This window comes from Lissotriton vulgaris, chromosome 7, assembly GCF_964263255.1.
Source record: "Lissotriton vulgaris chromosome 7, aLisVul1.2, whole genome shotgun sequence".
NCBI classification, from domain to species: Eukaryota; Metazoa; Chordata; class Amphibia; order Caudata; family Salamandridae; genus Lissotriton; species Lissotriton vulgaris.
Window position 1 is genome coordinate 1,649,120,576 of NC_141695.1, and position 22,867 is coordinate 1,649,143,442.

Here is a 22,867-nt window from a genome sequence, read left to right on the forward strand (position 1 = left end):
ATAACATGATGACTGTATCTTTGTATATGGTCCTGTACACCCCTGCGCTGCCTTTCGGCTAGATTCACACTATAGAATTAACGCATGCATCCTTACGTACACACGTATATGCACACATATGAACATACATAAAATGCAATTAAATGTGTGGAAAAAATAATAGAAACAACTGGATCACTCACATTAATCAGTTTGAAATTAATCACCCTGGATTAATCAGAAGTGATTAATGACCCAATGTGATCAAAGGGAACCAGTAATCACAATATACTGGACAATCAACCCAATATGTTACTGCATAGTTTGCCCTACAGTAACAAAATCACATACATTCTTTGGTTTTACACTTCTATTTATATCAAACCTTTGGACTTATTTTTATAATTTGGAAATAAGTGAAATCTCACTCATACAGAATTTGAAAATATCCTATAATCCAACACACTGGTTAGGAGGACATCGTAGAAGTGTGATAACCGAGCTTGAGTTATCAACATTGAGACTGATAGTCAGCATCCACAACCAGTAGGAAATAGAGTCTGTTATAAATATAACAATGACATATAATCAAAAATGGATTTCAATAAGACTTCAGTATTGACTACAAGCTGACACCATAAGCAGTGAAAGGAAGATGAAGATGTGTTATTTATATTTTATTGCAAGACCAAAGGGTCCTATTATGCTTCTCTGATCTTGCTTTATTCAAATAGCAGCAGACAAAAATTCAAGAAAAGCTACAAAACCCATGAGGCCTGAAACAACTAGCCAATGGGATAATGAAAAGTAGCATAACAATGACCAATAGCAGCACAGTACCAGCTATAATACTTAGCTTGTCTGCTAACAGTCCTCATTTCTTGCTGCTCACTTTCAAGAAAAGTATTAGACTTATTATCGCTCACACACCGTATTAGAAAGTTGTGTGTTTTACTGTGGCAAATTACTGTTTTCTTTTGTTTATATACTTTTATTCTGGTTTCCAACACATTGACACACTCATCGTGTGCTCCATTCTTCACGCTTCAGCGTGTCTAGGACCATAGTAATTAATTTTGATTGCATTCCGAGACGCGCATTCTGCCTTAGCCGACACGGACCTTCGACCCTCCCAGAGGCATGGCCTTAGTTCCCCGAATCCCGCCCACTTGTTTCGCCTCGCTCTCCTCAGGATTACTCAGCCTTATTCACACCGATAGGAGCGGAACCGGAGTCCGGACTGGCTGAAGTGGGCACCGGGTGTTTCCCCGGTGGGCTGCTAGGGTGGTGGCTGGTTTTGGGGCCCTGGGGGGCTGTTTTGTTACCGGGGGCCCGCAATATTGGCCCTTGGTAACAAAATCGTCCAAAACCGGCCCTTGCGAACAGCTCAGCCGCACCCACCCAGTGGGGGACGGCCGAGCAGTTTGCCGGGACCGGTTTCGGTTCCCAGTCCGGCCCTGCATAGGAGAGACTAGATTTTCTTTCTCCTCCCTTTCATATTTTAACACCTTGGTGGCCACTATTTCTTAAATCATTTCATTCATGGAGGATGTCGCTCAGGCAGGAGATCTTTGTGGGAAGCTCACTAAGTGGTATTGGGGCCACGGCATCTGTTGCCCCAAGTACAGTCAGTAATTCTGTGGAAAGGTCAACTGTTTCTCCCAATTGCTCAGGGTCCCTGAGGGAGCTAGTGCTAGTATAAAAGCTCTTGAGTCATCTTTGATACTCTCTGCTCTACCAACACCAAACAGTTCTACCGCCCCAGATGAACCCGCAACTAAGCACAAAATATCTAGCGTACGTGCCCCACGCCCCATGCTAAAGATGGTAGACGTACAGGAGCAGGAGGGTTTATGTTCTTTGCATATAGATCCTAATAACATTTATGGGTATCAAAAGTGTCTTGCAAAGATCCTGGAGGAGAAAATTCAAACCATAATAAAGCGCCTCAAGGCAATTGAGGCCCAGTCAGCTACCTTTTCGAACACTTGCAGCAGGATGGGGGTCCAAAAACCATCACGTGCATCTGGGTTGGTACCCAGTAGTAAGCCTTTGCCACCTGTAGGTTAGGAACTTTAAAAAAATCAAGGGACCCAACAGACTTTGGCAGCATCAATCCCTGCTTCTCTTCTGGTTTCTGCATCAGCAACACAAGGGCCTTGTAATCGAGGAAGTGAAAGTCTCCAGGGGGCTCAACAAGGTAGAGTTTGTACAAATGAAGACAAATCTTCTAGAGTACACAGAGAACTTGGCAAACATGATCACAATTGTCCAAGAAAGGGAGATGATGGTTATGTGGATACAGTTTTAAATCCTACAACAATAAATGTAGTCCCCAAGTGCTACCCCTGTAGCTTAATGATGGATGGGGTGCCACAACTACAGGAAAATCAGTCAGAGTCTTGGGCCGAACTACATAACAAGGTCACACATTTAGAGACGCTTTAAGGTATGGACAACGTGAGCTCTGGCCCAGGGCCCCAGCCTTTGAGGGGGGGCTGATAGAGCCAGCTCTGTTCTGGAGAGAGTCTAGCCCTGATGAGCTTCAATAATTCATAAACAGAATATTTTAAATACCGTTATTCCCTCAATTTATTTTTAATGTGGATGATGTGTGTGTGTCTATTACAGTTATTTTGTAAAGAAATTATGTGTTTATGTTTCTTGCAACTTCCTTAAAAAAGTTCTTTTTAAATCAAAGCAGGACCTCACACATGAGAAATGGGTTGGGTGTCACAGGGATTATTGCAGTAATATTAGTGCTGTGTTACAATATTGAAAACACACGTCACTATCCCTGAGTATTAGATGTAAACACATTTAGAATTTGGACTAGTGTGCCTGGGCACTGTCAGTGGCCTGGCCAAAGAGGACATGAAAGAGCCGAAATTGGATCATAAATTCAATCCTGTTCCGAACAGGGCCCCCATAAAATTCGTTTGGCCCAGGGCCCCCAAAATCCTTAAGATGTCCCTGCACACATTGGCTTAGTGTGCATAAGAATTTTAACCTTGCAGAGAATCGTGGAATTATCATGACTTGCATGGTAGGACGAAGTGCCCCTAAAGAATTTTTTGTTGCTGGAAATTGTATCATAGTCAATTTTAGACACCCTGAACACGTGAGGAAATTATTGAATGTACAGTCGGTGGCAACAACTAATGGTTCAAAGATTGCTACATTGCCCATGGGCATTTTTTTATAAGTCGATCAAACAAACATTTCACTTTCAAGTCTGGGGGGCTCAACCACAGCCAGAGTGGGGGCTGATATGTGAAAACAGACGTGCTTGTCCTGTTAGACTATAATGAGGTGGATTTGGCTGACATTTCCAAACAGCACGTGGATTGGCAGACAGCTCCAAACAGCACGTGGATTGGCTCACAGTTCCGAACAGCACGTGTATTGGCTGACAGTTCCAAACAGCACGTGGATTGGCTGACAGCTCCAAACAGCACGTGGATTGGCTGAAAGTTCCAAACAGGCCTGTTGGCTACAGGTTGCTAGGCCAAAAGCCAAAGAATTTCAAATATGGACTCTGAAGACTCTGTAGCGCTGTCAACACTTGCAGCTCATGTCGAAGCTGTAGGGCCGAGTACCAGGATGGAAAATATCCCAGATAGGACCGGTATGCAGATTTCTGGACACTCTATGTGAACTCCTGGCCATACGCCTCTATCTATTAAGGTCTCAGAGCTAAAAATATTGAGCTGTAATGTTGCAGGACTCTGCTCAAAGATACTCCTACCTGACTGGCAAATGTTTGTTAAACTATCTCATTATGTTATTGCAGGAAACCTAGGAAACCAATCCTATTGATTTTGATGGTTACTGATGTTTCAGCCTTCCAGCGGTACCCTCTCGCTTTGGTCCTGCTTCGGGAGGGTTTTCCATTTGGTTCAATTTGTTAGTTGGTGGTTCTGCAGCAGTGATGAAGTCACCACAACTGACTTTCAAGCAATTATGTTTAAGGGAGCTCTGACTTTTATTGTTTATAAATTTTTATAATAATGACTTTTGGCATGAGCCTAAAATTTGCGGTCTGTCCTTCAACAGTATTGGAGTATGGTTGTGTCCACCATGTCCCGAATATGTCATAAATCAATCGAGACCTGCCCTCGACTTTGTCTATTGAACATTTGGGAAGCCACTGATCTGTCACAAACTGAACAAATGTGGGTCTCGTTGGGTTGTATGATGGCAAATCGTAATATCGCCAGAGCATGGAAGGGGGGAGTTGTGCCCCAGCACACTAACTGAGTGGCTGACATGGACTAGTGCATGCAGGCCGAGAGAGTGGTGCATGAGAGCAGGGGATGCCCAGGCAAATGGACTAAAATATGGGGCCCCTGGAACAAAAGTAGAGGTTTTCTGTATTCCCCCTTTGGTTATTTGTCCCCATTTAATGTCAACACTGAGACGCTATAAGTTTTTAATGCAAGTCTGTGACCAAAATCCATTCAATGATGTCCTCTACCCATTATATTGATTGTATGCAACCATGTGTTTACACCGTGCGACCTTGACCATTTTTACAACTACTCCTTGTTGCTTTTGTGGGGGGTTTTTCTGTAATGTTTTTTGTTGTTTTTTCAATAAAACAGATTTAAAAAAAAATTGCGGTCTATTTTCATTTATTTCAACACAGGTAGAGACAAAATCCCAGCAGGACCAGCAACTGTACCTCTGTCTAGGGGATAATTTCAATGCTAGATTACCACGCTAGGAATCAGGGGGAGAGTTAATGGCCTATAGTAAAACAGATGAGCGGGGTAAAGAGCTACAGGCTTTTGTTGCATCTTTTGGATGACATAGTAAAACATTTGGGACAGGGCCGTTGTGGCACAGGGCGTTTCCCCAGTAGGCCGCCAGGGTAGGGGCTGGTTTTGGCCCCTGGGGGGAAGGGGAGGGGGGGCTCTTTTGTTACCGGGGGTCGCAATATTGGCCCCCTGTAACAACATCATCCGAACCAGTTCCTCTCAAACAGCACAGCCGCACCACCCCCATCGCAACAGGGGGGCCCACCAAGCAATTTGCCAGGGCCGGTTTCAGTTCCCAGTCCGGCCCTGATTTGGGAATGCTGTGTCTAGTATGCGCTCTTTTGACCAGGGAGGAATGGCAGTCAGTTGCCACATTAGTGAGGAAGTGTGGCGTGGAACTGTTGGTTATTTCTTTTGCTGGAAGTTGAGGCTGCTATTCAAGAAAGTGCAGGCGGTAAAGCAGCAGGGCCCGATGGTGTCTCCATTAACATCTTCAAATGTAATGTAAACCAGTGGGCCCCATTGCAGACAAAGGTATATAAAAGACTGAACTATTACTCTATTCCTTAATCCTGGACATCTTCTGTTATTGTTCCTATGTTAAACAAGGAAATAGGGTGGAGCCTAAATGCTACAGTCCTATTTCCTTGATTGACATTCCAGCGAAAATTCTGGGTAAAGTTTTGTATAACAGAATAGTAGAGTGGGCCATGTGTGTAGGTTAGATGTACAATCACAGAAAGACAGCTGCAAGTGTGCAAAAAGCGATGGAAGCAAGTACCTTCATGTTTACACAAGTGTGGTGCACAATATTCATGACAGTGCATCTGGTTTGTTGTGAACTGATAATGTTGAGACATGTTGTCAATGTATAAGCTTTATCGAGCTTTATCACTCTTTTGCCAAACGTTGGGAGCTGGCCAGCTAATCAAAATGATTCCTTTGTAGTCTGTAGTTACTGTTACAGGCCCTCAAAGACAGCACTCCCCTTTGGCCTGCTCTGCTTCAGTCCCCTTAGTGGAAGGAAAGTGCAGGGCATGCACTGTGTGATATACAGAGCAGCTTGAGATTTAAGCTCTACAGGATCCATTTATCACTTTACTGCTTTTTTGTTGTTGGTGCTGCTTTACATAGCACAAACTCGACCTGTATGTATTGGAGTGCTTTACACGAGCACCAGTTACATTACACAAGACAGTGCTTAATTTGTGCTGGTGGTTTCCGGTGCTAAACACCGGCACTTATTAGTGAACACTGGCTCGTACAGCAGTCGGCCACTTGGGGTGCTGCTTGATACTTTTGAAATGAGCAAAACAGTTATGACAAATACCTCCTGCCTGAGCCATTCCTATACCTTGCAGTGGCCTGGAATAGTCTGTAATGTCACACTTTTAGGAGTGAGATGGTTAGTTGTTGTGCTGGTGCAGTCATTAGCTGCCTGGGTCGGTTTGGGAAGGTGGGCAGTCTGGCATTGGGCGATGGGCCAGTGTGTAAGAGTGAAATGTGGGCTGTTTTTTTGAGGGTTTCTGCTTCGTCCCTGCCCTGCCAGGCCATCGCACTTCAGACTATGGTAGGCAGGTGAGGATGGTAAGTGTGACAATCGACCTTACTGGGGGCAGGCCATTGCTCCATTTGTTGGGCCATTCTAGCCTCGCACCACAACTAGGCCTGGGCGGTAAATTCCCATCCGCTTGCGGAATTTGGGTAATTTTGCATTCCACAGAAAACTCGGTATTGCCAAAAATTCTGCGATCCGCAGCATCGCAGAATTTTTTGCTTATTTGTGCTTTCAAAATGCGTGCTCGTGAGATATTTCTCCCCAAGCAGGCAAACAGCATTTGTGAACAGGAAAAAAGCATCACGAACGGGCGGAACAAGCAAATCCCGCCGACCCCTAACTACAACTCCCCCCTGGGCCGGCTTGGCCCAGAAGAAGTATCTTGTCTCTGACTCCTCCCCTGCCAGGCCAGCAGATTCAGGCACTGGTGGTTCGGAAAGGGTGGGAGTATGCAGGGGCCTCGCTGGTGTGGCTGGGATTTTCTAGCTATGGGCTATCTACACCAGGTGCAACAGTAGCTGTGTCCTTTTTCTTGACCCCTTCACTGCAAGGCCATCGCCATGAGGATATGGAGGGCTGGGGAGGGAGTGAAGTAAGATAAGCCTTCCTGGAAGGTATGTGTGTATTTGCATAATCCTCGCTGGGAGGCAACTTTTAGTAAGCTTTTATTAAACGAGAGAGGAGGTGGCATCAAAGCCAAGCCTGCTGACTTTGGAAGTGGGAAACCAGGTTCCAGTCCTCGGCTCAACATCCTATGATTCTGATCTCTCAATGCCTAAAGTAAAAATAAATGTGATCTTGTGTAGTGTAACTGAAGTTCATGTAAATAGCTACAATACCCTAGCGCCAAATTCATCCTATGTAAAACAATTTTTTTTAAAAGCAATTAAAAAAACAGGCAATTTATTCATGGTATAAGATTTGGTAAGAGCCAGAGCATGATAGAAAGCACTCTTTATACAAAATCATCTGCATTCTTTTTAAACATGGCCTTTCTCTCTTTGTTTAGTTTAGCTATTAGTCACAGATGGGTAAAACAGCTTTAGAACACATTTTAAAGTGCTTTCACCTTACATTGACTTTTTAAAATACATACTGATCACAGGAAAAAATACAGTGATTTTCTTAATTTTCACATCAGCTAGGATATTACAGTTCAGGTCATGTCAGTAAAAAACGGCCAGGTGGGCAACCCTTGCCAGATCAGGTATTGTGGCCCTTGGGACATTTAATTTCACCCGCCCACCTGGCCAAACTGCAGTGCTTTTGTTTTCAGCAATCCTACTGCTTCTGCAGAGTTTAAAGTGCTTAAGTTATCAAACATTTCTCTAAAAATGAGTCCAATGAGACTAACCAAATGATGTTAACTCAAAGTCCACGATCCGAAAATGTGTGCCACTTTTTTCTGGGGAATGCCCGGGCCTAATTGCAATCCCAATGTGGCCCTTAGCAGCCCTGCCATGGGCAATGGACAATGCAAGCTGCTTTGGACTCCTGGCGAGGGCCCTGGCACTTAGTTTTTTTTACAAATTAAGCACTGCAGGGACATATTCATTTTTAGTAGGCATGGAGAGATTAAGTGGTTCACCCAGAATCACAGAATTTTGAGTGACGCCGAGACTCGAACAAGATTCCCCAGCTCCAAAGTGGCCAGCTCTGGCCTCAAGCCACAGACATTGTTTTTACCCCTCACATGGTCTGACCACTCCTTACTCTGATTTGCGATCAATGCATCACAGAACAAATCACCCAACGTCAGCCTACCCAGCCACAACTGGAGCAAAATCCCAGACCCAGAAAGGCTCAAAGCTCTCCACTCGGCTCTACCCAACCCTATAAACAATGTCAACATGAACATTGACAACTTTAACAACTGGTTCAAGAACTATGCAGACTACTTCGCTCCCATGGAACTAAACAAGAAGAGAAGAGCCAAGAAACAAGCCAGTTACTACACCAATAACCTCCATGACACCAAAAGAATTTGCAAACAGCTAGAAAGAAACTGGAGAACCAGCTGCGAAGACACCAATAGAACCACCTTCCAAACCTTTCTCAGACGCTACCACCACAACCTCTTAGAAACCAAGAGAAAATCTTCGAAGGGAGCTGCAACAGCAGCAAATAAATCTCAATCATTAAAGATTTCACCACTCCAACTGCCCACAGAATCACCCCCTCACAAGAACTCTGCAACGACCTATCCAACTTCTTTCACAGCAAAATCATGTGCATCTACAGTAACTTGCCTGCTACCAATCAAGACAATCATCTGACCAGATACAATACCCTCACCACTGTAGTCAAACAGACCATCCATTCTGTGGCTCTATCGGATCCTTGCCCCAACCACATCTTCAACCTTGACACGTCACAAATCAGCACAGCACACATCTACATCCTGAACACCACCATCACCTTCTACACCTTCCTGGAAGCCTGGAAACACACAGCAATCAAAATTCTCCTCAAGAAACCTTCAGCTACCCCAAGCCATGGCCAACTACTGGCCTAGCTCTCTGCTTCCCTATCCTGTAAAAGTAATGGGAAAAGCCATCAGCAAAAAGCTCACTAGCCACATCAAGCTCCACCACACCTGGACAACACCCAATCAGGATTCAGAAAGAACCACAGCACAGAAACTACACTCATCGCAGCCACCGGCCATATATGGACCATCCTTGACAAAAGAGAAACAGCCGCCCTCAGCCTGCTCGGCCTCTCAGCAGCATTTGACACAGTTTCCCACAATATACTCACCAGAAGGCTCCATAAGTGTGGTATTCAAGGACCAGCACTCAACTGGATCTGTTACTTCCTCACAGGAGAACCCAAATGTCTGACTGACACCTTTCACATCTGAGGCCAAGAGACTGGAATGAGGCATCCCCCAGGGTTCTTCCCTTGGCCATACCCTGTTTAATGTCTACATGGCTCTACTCACTTACATCAGCAAATATCAAGGCATCACCATCATCTCTTAAGCAGGTGACACACTGCTCATCCACTCCCACATGGACAAGACTCCGACCACCAGAATCAACTTCACCAACTGCGGGGGGTACTAGTGAGCCGTCTGCAAGATGCCCGCCACATAGTGAGGCTCTGCAGACTGGGCAGTCAATCTATCATTTATCCTGTGGGCAGTCCACCCATCGCGACCTGGAACAGCGTGTGGACGCACCTGAGTGGTTGCTGTAACTGCTGGTGGTAAAATCAGAGAAGTGCTTTAAATGGAAAAAAATAAGTGCAGGTACTCATTAAATTGAGCTAGGGGCGTGGCTAGATGGCGGGGTAGAGGAGGAATTAGACGTGATACAAAAACACTTCTATTGAGTATTCATGTTGTCCTTGCATTGCACTAGATAGTGGTCTCAAACTTTCCATTGTGCAGATTAACAACTAAAACCCTGAATGAGCCAAACCATCAACAGTACTTTTAGCACTTTCAGGCTAATAATCAATGTGCTCTAGGACGAGAGAGACTGGCACTTACACTTGTTGCAGAACAGAACAAATCATGTGAGAAATGTATCAATCCAAACAAAATGTGTTAACTTGTTATACAAAATGAAGGTGAAATACTAAATATGGATCACTGAAAGACTATCGATGACACAAATATAGACTTACCAAAATATCGAGTGAAAATATAGAATGCAAAAATATCGACTCCCTATCTCCAAACAGGTAAGTACAAAAATATCAGATCAAAAATATCGTTGTAAAAATATAGGAGTCGATTATGTTGGCGGTGAATCCGCATCCTCCTGGCCGGTGGAAACCACCGCCGGCCCGGGGGATGTGGATTCACCGGCTCGGACATCGCAAACACCCACCGCGACATTAGGATGCCGGTGGGATCAGCGGCGGACGGCAAGTCCATCCGCCGCTGATCCGCGGTGAATGCACACAAATATGGTGGCGGTGTCTGCCAGACACCGCCAGCCATATTAGATTGCAAGCGGAAACATGCTTTTCCATGGCGGCTTTACCGCTGTGGAAAAGCATGTGGTCTTTTGTGTTTGGGGGCCCGTTGAGGGGCCCCAGGGTGTCAGGGGTGGGGGGTGCACATGGGGGGTACCTATGGTACCCCCCTGCATTTACATGCACAAAGCGGCAGGCACCGCATGGTGCCTGCCGCTTTGTGCATGTAAATGCAAAGCATGCATTTTTTAAAGATACGGGATGTGACCGCCAGGGTGGCGGTCACATCCTAATTGGTATGGAGGGACCGCCGCAGCTCCTGCGGACGGTCCCTCCACCTCGGGGGTGGAGGACGGAAGCATTTCCGTCCGCCATCCTAATAGGCCTCATAGTTAGTCAAAATATCGAATTTTTTAAATGTCTTAAAAGTAATTGAAAATTAATGAAATAATAAATATAATTAACTTAAACATACTTAAAATACTTAAATAACCTTGAAATTAATAAATAATTTATGTAACAAAAAAAAATTATTTTTTAATACATATATATATATATAAACATAATATTAATAAAAAATATACAATATTTTTACTGTAGGATAGCGAAAGGGTTAAATTTACTATTACCAGTCCAGTGAGTGCAACAGTAGAGAAAACATTGGATAGCATAGCAGTAAAAATTACTATTCCCACTCCAGTGAGTGCAACAGTAGGGAAAGCGTTGGATAGCGGTAGGGTAAAAATTACTATTCCCAATCCAAAGAGTGCAACATTAGGCAAAGCTTTGGATAGCAAAGAGGTAAAAATTACTATTCCCACACTAGTGAGTGCAACAGTAGGGAAAACGTTGGATAGCGTAGGTGTAAAAATTACTATTCCCACTTGAAAGAGTGCAACAGTAGAGAAAGCGTTGGATAGCGTAGGCATAACATTTAAAATTCCCACTCCAGTGAATGCAACAGTAGGGAAAGCATTGAATAGCAGGAGGGTAAAAGTTAATATTCCCACTCCACAGAGTGCAACAGTAGGTATAGTGTTGGATAGCGTAGGAGTAAAAATTACTATTCCCACTCCAGAGAGTGCAACAGTAGGGAAAGCGTTGGATAGCGTAGGAGTAAAAATTACTATTCCCACTCCAGAGAGTGCAACAGAAGGGAAAGCATTGGATAGTGTAGGCATAAAATGTACTATTCCCACTCCAGCGAGTGCAACAGTAGGGAAAGCGTTGGATAGCGTAGAGGTAAAAATTACTATTCCCACTCCAGTGAGTGCAACAGTAGGGAAAGCGTTGGATAGCATAGGGGTTAAAAATTACTATTCCCACTCCAATGAGTGCAACATTAGGGAAAGCATTGGATAGCGGGAGGGTAAAAATTACTATTCCCACTCCAGAGAGTACAGCAGTAGGGAAAGCGTTGGATAGCGCAGTCGTAAAAATTACTATTCCCACTCCACAGAGTGCAACAGTAGGGAAAGTGTTGGATGGCGCAGGAGTAAAAATTACTTTTCCCACTCCAGAGAGTGCAACAGTAGGGAAAGCGTTGGATAGGGTAGAGGTAAAAATTAGTATTCCCAATCCAGTGAGTGCAACAGTAGGGAAAGCGTTGGATAGCTTAGGGGTATAAATTGCTATTCCCACTTCAGAGAGTGCAACAGTAGGGAAAGCATTGGATAGCGTAGGCATAAAATTTACTATTCCCACTCCAGTAAATTTAACAGTAGGGAAAGCGTTGGATAGCGGGAGGGTAAAAATTATTATTCCCACTCCAGAGAGTACAACAGTAGGGAAAGCGTTGGATAGCGTAGTAGTAATAATTACTATTCCCACTCCACTGAGCGCAACAGTAGGGAAAGCGTTGGATAGCATAGGGGTAAAAATTACTATTCACACTCCAGAGAGTGCAACAGTAGGGCAAGTAAATACTTCATATATGAATAAAAATAAATTAAATATTAATAACAATTACAAATTAATTAAAAGTAATTAATTTTATATAATATAATAATATGACCAATTAAAAATCTAAATTAATTATTAAAAATAATTAACTATTAATACAAATTATTTGCCAATTAACATGTAATTAGTTAACAATTAAAAAATAATTAAAAATTACAACAAAAGAAAACCAGTAAATACATTAAATTATTAAATTAATTACAATTATATTACTTCCCACCCTAATCCCTACAAACCCACAACCCACAACAGAAACTAAATTAATAAAATTAACATAATTATCAATTAATCAATTAATTAAAATAAATTACCAATTATATTTTATTTAATTACCAATTAAAATTTTTAATATCAATTAATTCAAAATAAATACCAATAAATAAACTAAAAATTATAATTAATTATAATTAAATGACTTCCCACCTTAATCCCCTATAAACCCACAACCCACTACAGAAAATAAGTTAATACAATTAACATAATAATCAATCAATAAATTAAAATTAATGACGAATTCTATTTTAATTAATTACCAATTAATAATTAATTAACAATTAATTCAAAATAAATACCAATAAATAAATTAACATATTTAATTAATTATAATTAAATTACTTCCCACCCTATCCCCCTATAAACCCACCACCCGCTACAGAATTATATTACGCAAAAATTAAATACCATAAAATTTATTAATTAAAATCAATTATAAAATAAATTTACACTTTTCACACATATACAAACATAAAAAACACTTTAACAAATTGGATATTATAAAAAAATTAATATTCACTTAAAGATATTTTTGTTGTCTATATTCTGTCCATTCAATATTTTTGTTGTCTATATTCTGTCCATTCTATATTTTTGTTGTCTATATTCTGTCCATTCGATATTTTGTCCATTCTATATTTTGAATTCGATATTACTGCTATTCTATTCGATATTTTTGTAGTCTATATTCTGTCCATTCGATATTATGTCCATTCTATATTTTTAATTCGATATTAATATAAGTCAATATTAAAAACTCAATATTTTCAGTGTATACCACTAAATATTCATGTTTTCTTGTTTTGTTATATTTGCAGCTTCTTAATATCATAATATTTCCAATGTTCCTAATTGCTTGCATCTGGTGCAATCCTTATATATACAAGAGTGCACACACACAAACAAGCATTCCATGCATTTCTTTTCAAATACCTCCTGATTCTGTTTCTCTCAAACACACACACTCTGTTTTCACCTCTCTAAGCTCCAGATCCCTCGCCCACTCACCTCTCTCCGGTTTGTAGCTAATTCTGTCCCACTCTCATTACCCGAATTGTATCCTATAACTCTCTCTCTTATCACTCTTTCTATGTCTAATCTGCCCTCTCCGCGTCTCTCTACCTCTTTCCATAACCGTCTGGATGTCTTCCATATCTTTTTCTGCGCTTACTCCTCCTGCTTCTCTACTTTTGCTTACTTTAAACTCTTTGCTCCTCCCCCCTCACTCTTCACCTTCATTCACCCCCCTTTTCCCTCCTCTCCCCTCGGCAGAAGGTTCCAGAGATCAGAAGTGGGCGCACCCGCAGAGGGAAAAAGGCGGGCCCTGCCTGAATGCCACGCAGACAGAGGGAAATCTGGTCTGACCCCGCCGTAGGAAGTCCTGGCAGAGGCAATTGGTGTGGTGGGGAAGACTTGTGCCTAGCGGGTGATGCGGGCGGAAAGGAGCAGGCTGCTCACGGTCCTACCTCTCAAGCCTTGGCTTCATATGCTGTGAGGTTCCCCTCAGCATCACCCAGGCCCCTGAGGAGTGAAGCGGGCTGAGTTGCGACCAGGTAGGGGGGTCGTTGGCCGGGAGATCTCCCACCAGGGTGTGGGAGTGGCAGCCGTGAAGTGCGCGGCGGAGGGCAGCTCGTCCCTGAGACAGTGGCCTCGGCTGAGGGAGATGGCCCCCTCCTGGGCTTGGGCACGCTCCCTTGGCCTGGGCGCAGAATGGGGAACCCCCATCAAAGTGCAGCAGACAGGTGGGTGAGAGAACTATAGGATGCGGCGAGCTCCCCGCCGTCTCCGAGCATGTGGTAAACAGATGGTGCAAGCCAGGGCAGAGGAGGCCGCAGTCAACTGACCACCAGCGCACCGGGGTGGACCCTCCCGCAGACTAGTGGGACGCACTTGGGTCAGACTGAACTGAAGGTGCGGTGGGATGTGAGGGGCTGAGCGTCCCGGCAGCCTGGCAGATTCAGTGGCGTAGGGTCCCTCGCTGTTAGTGAAGGCACACCGGCTTGGTGGAGCTGGGCCCAGGTCTGGCCCCACAGTGAGCGGATTCGGGCCCTCAAGGACCTGGAGACAGACACCGTCCCATAAACTGGAGAGCTGGGTCTGGGGGTTAACACCGGACCCTGCTCTGGCCCAGATTGCTTGGCCCTGAGTCTGGGAGGCCCTGGTGCATTTGACTAGGAGGCTTGGTCTGGGGACAGCCTGGTGACACAGGTGCTGGGTCATACCAGCTCTGGAGGCAGAGAGAGCCCTTCTCCCTCTCAACAGGCTTTTTTGAGAGGAACAGGGGTACCTGATGATGGCCTGAGGTCCGGGAGCGTGTGGCCACTGTTGCACAGATGAAGTGGGGCTGGGAAGGTGATGTAGGCCCAGATTGCACCCTTGAAGTGACCTCGGTCGGAACTGGGCCGGCTAGTCCTGGTTGGTACCGCCTTGGAGGGACTTACCATAAGCTGCGTGGGCAGTCAGTGCGCCATGGGCAAAGCAGATACCATGCAACCGAAAATTTCATTTGAACAATGTAAAATCCCAAAGGGGAACAACCCCTGTGGAGGGTGCAGGAAGGTGAGAAGATGGCGGCTGTGCCGGACACCAAGCCACGCATCCGTGCCATGTTTGTTGAGCTGAAGCAATCCCTGGCAGCAATAGACTTATAAATTGACTCGATGTCCGTCCGGCGAGATTGGCTGAAGGATAAAGTGGCAAACCACGATGAGTGCATCACAGAGGTCGAACAGTGGACCTCTGTGCTGGAACATGAAGGCACGTCGATACGCGAAAAATTGCTCAGCATGGAAAAGGTGTTTGAGGTCATCCGAAACAAAAATGAAGATCTTGAAGCCAGGTCCCAACGCATTCTTGGTATCCCTTAATCCACCGCAATGACCGGGGTGGAGGACTACATTGAAGAAATGCTCCGGTCTCTCTTTGGGAATGCCCTATCGCCCGTGTGTGTTGTGGAGAATGCACACAGATCCCTGGACCCACGGCCTCCTAGAGCGCACCGGCCCATCACATCATTGCAAGGTTGTTAAACTACAGGGATCGGGACACGATGCTGCGCTAAGCCTGTGACCTGCCGGACACCAGATATCAGAGCAATGTTGTCTCCTTCTTTCTGGACTTTACTTTATCCATCTAGGCTGCCCGTCGAGAATTTATGCCAGTTAAGCGGATGTTGCAGCAGCCAGATATCAAATACTCTCTACTGTACCCAGCGAAACTACGAGTTTTCCATTCCGTAAAGACAGCTTACTTCACGGACCCCAAGTTGGCCACTAAGTTTGCCCGCAACCTCAAGCTTCTGAAGCTGGCTGCCTCCATGGACGGAGACTAGATGGCAGAAGACCCGCTCAATAAAAATGACTGACCAATATGCTGTAACCTCACTGAGCTTGATGAACTAATATGGACCCTGGCGATTGAATGGACCGACATTTGATGTTTGCTCCCCAGGCATTTGCATTCACTGTTCATTTGAGCCGGACGGGTACTGCGGTGCTTGCCCGCCTGATTGACTCTGCGGGCCTTACTGGGGTTCTTGGGCTGGGAAACGCAGAGTTCCCTGGTGCTGCCCCCTGGGATGAGTCCCCCGTTGCAATTTGCTTTTGGCCCCTGGCGGCCTGGTTGGGGGTGGATTGATACTCTCCTGCCTAGTTGGGTGGCTGTAGTAGGTAGGGAGTGGGTTGGTTGGGTGGTGGGTGCACTGTTGGTGATATTCTTTGTTTCTCTCCCTTCAATCTTCTTTCCCCTCCCTTCTTTCCCCATCTCTGGCCCCAACACTTCAGCTACAGGTTTTGAACCTCTCCCTTGCCGCTCATGAATTGAGGAGATGCAGAGATGGCTGAAAACTCAAATAACAAATACACTCTAAAAGCAATAACCTTGAATGTGCGGGGCCTAAAGGATTGTAGAAAGGTGTGTCTTGTGGCAGCACTGCTTAATCGACATGGGGCAGATATCTGTTTTCTACAAGAGTTACATCTGACACAGGGTACTTATTCACGCTTGCGTGCGGGCTGGATGGGTGAAACATTTATTGCAGGGTACTCTAGTTATGCAAGGGGTACAGCCATTATCCTCAGAAAGGGGCTACCATGCACACATGCGCTGTAATCCACGATCCTCAGGGTTGTTATGTGATTGCTGCCAGGGTTCTCGACGGACACCCCGTCAGATTGATCTCGATATATGGGTCTAACACTGAAGACCCCCTGTTTTTAGGGAAGTAAGGAGACTTGTGGAATCTCTGGTCCCAGGTGCAGTGCTGTAGGGAGGAGATTTTAATGTGGTTCTCAATCCTGATAATGATGTTGGGGGGTTCGCTCCGGCCCAACCCATGGGCAGCAGCACAACTCTAGGTGCTGATGGAGGATTATGGCCTGGTCGATGTTTGGCGTTGTCTCCACTGGAATAGCCGTGAGGGAACCTGTGTCTCTACTGCGGACCCTACTTCGTCCAGAATAGACTATTGGCTCATTTCCCACGACGTGGACACCTGGGTCAGACACTGCACTCATCTTGCCCATACCCTCTCAGACCAAGCCCCAGGGCTACTGGAATTTGCATTGCCAGATGCCGGAAGTACGACCTTCAGCTGGAGACTCCCTGCTGGCGCCCTCCGCGACCAGGTGTTTCGGGAGGACAGCGAAGCTGCTATAGCGGAATATTTTGAGATAAATGTCAGGTCTGTGGACTCCCCATCCACATTAAGGGAGGCATTCAAAACAGTCATTAGGGGCAAATCCATCGCTAAACAAGCCAGTGTTCCTGCATACTCTAAGAGGTGATCTGAGGCGACTAGAAAGCGAGATACGTATTCTTGAGCATGAGTATTTTGAATCCCCCAACTTTTAATCCTAGCGCATATTAAGGCAAAGATGGCAGAATTTAAGGAGGTGGCACTAAGAGAAACACACTACTTGGGGAGGGAGAAGCACGCTCATCAATATGGTGAGGGAGATAGAGCTGGTAAGACTCTTGCTGACCTGTTAAGAAAGCCGTGGGCCAGTGTATACATAGCGAGCTACAGACGAGCGAGAACGAGTTTGTGGTTGGACAGGAAGAGGTCCAGGCCGGAATGCTGACATTCTATTCCTCGTTTTATGCCGCACGCCAGCTGGGGGTGCCTGCTGATCTGCTTACTTTTTTTGCTTCGATTGAGCTGGTCTGGCTTAGTGACACCCATTGCAGGTACTTGGACGAACGTTCTCTGTAGAGAAGGTGATTGGTGTAATTCAGGCCATGCCCAGGGATAAAGCTCCAGGGTTGGACAGACTCACCTCCGCCTTTTATAAGGAGTTTGTGCCGCTGCTCGCTCCTCATCTCCTCAACATGAGGATTCATTGGAGCAGGGCACTCTTCCCCCTTCCCTCCGCCAGGCACTCATAGTGACCATACTAAAACCGGACAAGGACCCGCTACTGTGTGACTCTTATGGGCCTCTATCAATGATCAAAATCGATAACAAAATTCTCGCTAAACTCATTGCCTCCTGCCTGCTCCCATTGCTCAGGCCTGACCAATGTGGCTTTGTCCCGGGTAGAAGCACTTCTCATAACCTCAGCACCCTTTTTGCTGTGCTGCAGGGGGTCGAACCCGCCCTCCCTGCAGCTGCTGTGTTTCTCAAAGCAAATAGAGAGTTCAACACGCTGGAGTGGCCACATCTATTCTTGGTGCGCACTCGTATTGGTATAAGTCCTACTTCCCTAAAAAAGATAGCCTTGTTCTATACCACCCCCTCTGCCAGGCTGTGGATAAATGGAGTCATCTCCCCCGGTCGTGGTGGCCCGAGGCACTAGGCAGGGGTGTCCGTTATCACCCCTCCTCTTCGCTATTGCAATGGAGCCACTTGTGGCCATGCTGCGACAGTGTCATTAAGCATGGGCGGAAAATTTGTTCCGCTCGTGGAATTTGCGGATTTTTGTCAATTTTGCGGTCCGCAAACCACTTGAAATTGCCAAACAACCCACAATTCGCAAGTTCACGATTTTTTTTTGCTTGTTCACGCTTCAAAAATACAATCTCGCGCGCGCTGCATTGACTAACCTTGATTCTGAGTTTGCCAAATTGTTTTCCTCCCTCGTACAAGATGGCCGCGCCCAAAAACGACCGCATGGGTAAGTTCGCGGTAGCCGCGCTGAAAAAAAACCCCGGGAACATGCAAAAATAAAAAAATCCACAAGTTCGCACAAATTCGCGGATTTTGCAGGCCGGGAATTCGCTTTCACACGAATTTGCGTACCACGAATCCGCAAATTTCGCCCATACTTAAGTGTCATGCTCAGAGAGGACTCGATTTCTTACCCTGTGTGGTTCTTGAATCCATGTATGCGGATGATGTGACTCTCTACGTCCAGCACCCTGCAGCCAATCTTGATCCTCTTATACGAGAGATCATTAGGTTTGGTGGCCTCTGGGGTATCACCATAAATTAGGAGAAGTCTACAATTTTCCCACGTACAGCTGCCATGGACACATTTAGGTCAGAGTTCCCCTTAAAATTCCCAGTGAAATACTTGGGAATCTGGGTCAGCAGGGACCATGAGTGACTGTGGCGATAAAATTACGGCAGGCTCATGGAGGGACTGGAAAGTCGGCTACCCTGCTGGATGGCGCTTCCTCTTTCATTAACTGGACGTCTCGCCATCGCTACGTTGGTGAACTCGGACCCACCCCACCAACCATGCCAGAAATCTGGGGATCATCCTAGATGACAATCTCAACATGATGGCACAGGTCAACGCTGTAAGTCCACTTGCTTCCACATTCCACAAATGCTACAAAACATCTTCAAGTGGCTCTCACAGAACAATAGAAGAACTGTCATACAGGCACTCATCACAACTCGACTACAGAAATGCACTGTACACCGGAATTTCCAAACAGCACCTGAACAGGTTTCAGATCATCCAGAACGCTGCAGCAAGACTCATATTCAATCTCGCTCACTGCCCCAACATCTCCCCTCACCAACCGAAGCTCCACTGGCTGCCCATTTACAATGCACCCAATTTAAAACTCCTCACACACCAACAAAGCCCTACACAACACGGAAATCATGTACCCCAACTGCTGCATACACTTTCACAACCCATCAAGACACCAGTGATCAGCCTAGTGTTCACTCGCACACACACCACAAGTTCATGAATGCAGAACAGAGGAGGGTGCTCATTCTCCAACATAGCACTCAAAGCATGGAACCAAAACCCAGAGCACATCAGAGCCTCCTCAGGCTACTTGAGTTTCACAAGAAGCTGAAGACTTGCTCTTTGAATAATCCAGCGGGGGCTACATCCCTATGCCCATCCTCAAGCACCAGGATACTCTTGTAGATGATTAGTGCATTATACAAATCAACAAAGAAAAACAATTTTGTCATTCGGAAAAATCTTTCTGAAATGCAAAATTGGTTAAACTCATTCTGAGTAGCAAATAGGAGGATGCATAAAAGGGGCATCCAATTTGTGATGCACAACGGGGTGTATCAATGGTTTATGACCACAAATGTAGTCTTTTGAGGAGCAAGCAGTGATCCAAATGGGCCACTGCCTTCTCCCACTGACGTCTTCCTAAAGTGGATTTGTTTTTAGAAGTAGCATCTGTTTGTTTAAGGAAAACGGGCTGCTTTAAACAAAAATAATCCTGTTTTGGAATGCAAACACAAGGATGGTGATCTACTGTTCCTTGCAGTCCATCATCCTTGTGTCTGTTGCTAAACATTGGTGGTTGCAAATGGTGACCTGCCTAAGTAAGGTGCAGGCTGGGAATATCGAATCCCGAATCTCGACCCGACAGATAGTGAGGGACACAACATCGAAAGGTAAGTTTCTATACATTTTCTCAACCAAATACACATATACGTACCTTACTGATATATGTATTTTCACGGCAAGTACCCGTGAGCATAAGAATAATAAAGCCATACCTCCCTCTCTGCACTTATGTTTTGATATTTTGTCCCCAAATATTGTTGTGATGATATTCTGTCCCATTGATATTCAGAAGTCAATTTTCTTAACTGGAATCACTTACTAATATTTAAATATGCAATTTGTGACCAATTTTTCCAATCAATCTGTGAGTACATTTGGCCCAAAGTCTCACAATTCAGGATCAAAACAAGATAAAAAGTTTTACAAACTGTATGCAGCAAGATCAGCAGTTGACGAATGGTTATCAACTACAGGTAGCCCCTCAAAGGAAGTCTGGTAATAGTGGCAGACTGGACAGTGACCTCTCTAGTCGGCGAGAGGGATCAGTGACACTATCCCTCTACAGCTGGGGGTGATCTACTTCCTCTTTAGTCCCCCAGCAAAGTGAGAAGACATCAGCCAAGCAGTAGGTCTTCCTCGCAGAGAGGTTTTCCATCAGAAGAGCCATAGTCCTGATGAAAAGACCTTAACAAGCCTTTCCTCATTAAAGTGACTCAAGGCCTATCCAGCCAATCCAAGATGTCAGAAGAAACTTACAAACTAGGGATGCTGTGCTCCTCTCAAAGAAGCCCATCCCCTCAGTGAACTTCTAAAATTGTATCCCACACACAATATCAATCTTTGGACAAGACTATGTTGGTATCTGTACTCTTTACCACCGATGACAGGGTCTAGCTATACTAGAAGGGTCTATCTGAGGACTCCCTAGAGACTTGAAGCTCTGAGGCTGCACGCCCAGGAGCCTATCCTGGTGCACTGCTTGGTTTCCTCTCCAAAGCACAATCTACACATATATATTTATAAATAAAATATGAGGTCTACATAGCCTATGGCTGGAAGCTTCTACTGAGAACTGACTGATGAATGTTCTTCTGACCATGGCACCGGCAGTGCTTGATGTGGGCCCCCCACCATGCCCTTCACCTGGAAGCCCATCCAGGCTGAATGATGTACTGGGCCCCTGGACTGTACTCTGACTGGAGGTCATAAGTGGGAATGTGTGCAGCATTGGGGTTTCCAACAGGGCTCCACCTATCCTAAGGATACCCTAATGCTTGGAGGTATTATTATGGCCCAGGCAGGAAGGAGTATAGGCAGGAGGAGCTGATGCCACAGCTGCTGTCTGGCCCCAGCCCTTCTGAGCTGACTAGTACAAGGATACCAAAGCTGTGCGTAGCAGTGCCTATCGCCAACATTTTGTGGGCTGGCAGACCATGTTGAGACTCCTTGCCAGTGGAGAAAGAAGAAAAAGGTCTGAGCAACATGACCTGGCACCTGTTGTATGTGGCGGCAAAGCTGGTGGTACAGAGGAGGGAAGCGGCAGGAGGAAGAAGTGGCAGGGGTAGATAGGGATCTCACAGATCCGAAAAGGAAAATTACACCTCCCCTACCAAAAGCAGGACCCATTTCAACAGGCCAGCCCTTATTTCATATTGCAGAGAGGGCCTGGTTTGCATGTACAATCCGACTACATATGAAGGTAGTTAACACCCGTTAATGCCTGCTCTTGTTTTGAAGATCTACTTTCTCCCCTTGAATTATTTGGCTGCAGCAGCGTTAGGATGATCCCAAGTGAGTGCAGAGTGCATTCTATACAAACAATAGCACCATTGAAGTTGCATGAGGGGCCAAAAAAAAACATGATGTCTTACTAAGTGGGAGAGAGGCTGATTGTGTGTGCAAAGAGAAGCAGCAGCATGAATAGATCTCTGTTAGTTGATGCCTTCAGATGGTACAGTCCTAGTCATTGTGCTCTTCAGATCTCATGTACATCCCCTCCCTTCCACAGAACCCAGGCACATGTGATGCAGGATGGATTTGCCTCATAGCCCTGTCCATTCTTGTAGGGTTTTCTGAATCCTCAGTAAAGCATGAATGTAATAATTGTATATCCACGACAACTTGAAGGAGGTGTTGCTCCCAGATATCTCGCGTGGCCATATTTCATGGTGACTTGCATGTCGCCATGGGTGTTCTTCTGAATTGCATGTTTTTTCCATAGATCGGTAGGAAAAAAGATAAAATAGGTGAGGGCACATAACGGTCAATCTTATGCAGAACATGCCCAATGAAACCCTTTATTATATTCTCCTTCTGAATGTGATGCATGTGACTGGAGATTTTTCAATGCCAGTTTTTCAAACCTCTGAAGAAGCCATCATGCTATTATAGCTTGAGGTTGATATATGGTTTTGTGAAGTGGGAGGAGGGTGAGGTAAGAGGTCACAGGTCACATTCACTTCAATAGCTTAATTTTGTCTTGATTCCAGTAAGTCAAGTCAGGCAGGGTTCATTTTCCACTCATGTCAAAATAATCTGCACCGTTCACAAATTTCATCCAAATATCCTCTACCCCCTGGTAGTGTTTACATTTTTTGTATGCCTGTCCAAGACTAGTGTTAGTGCGCTTTGTTCTCGTGGACTAGGAAGCCAAAGGCTGTAAGCTCCATGATCAAAAAGCTGTTTTGGGCCCTAGA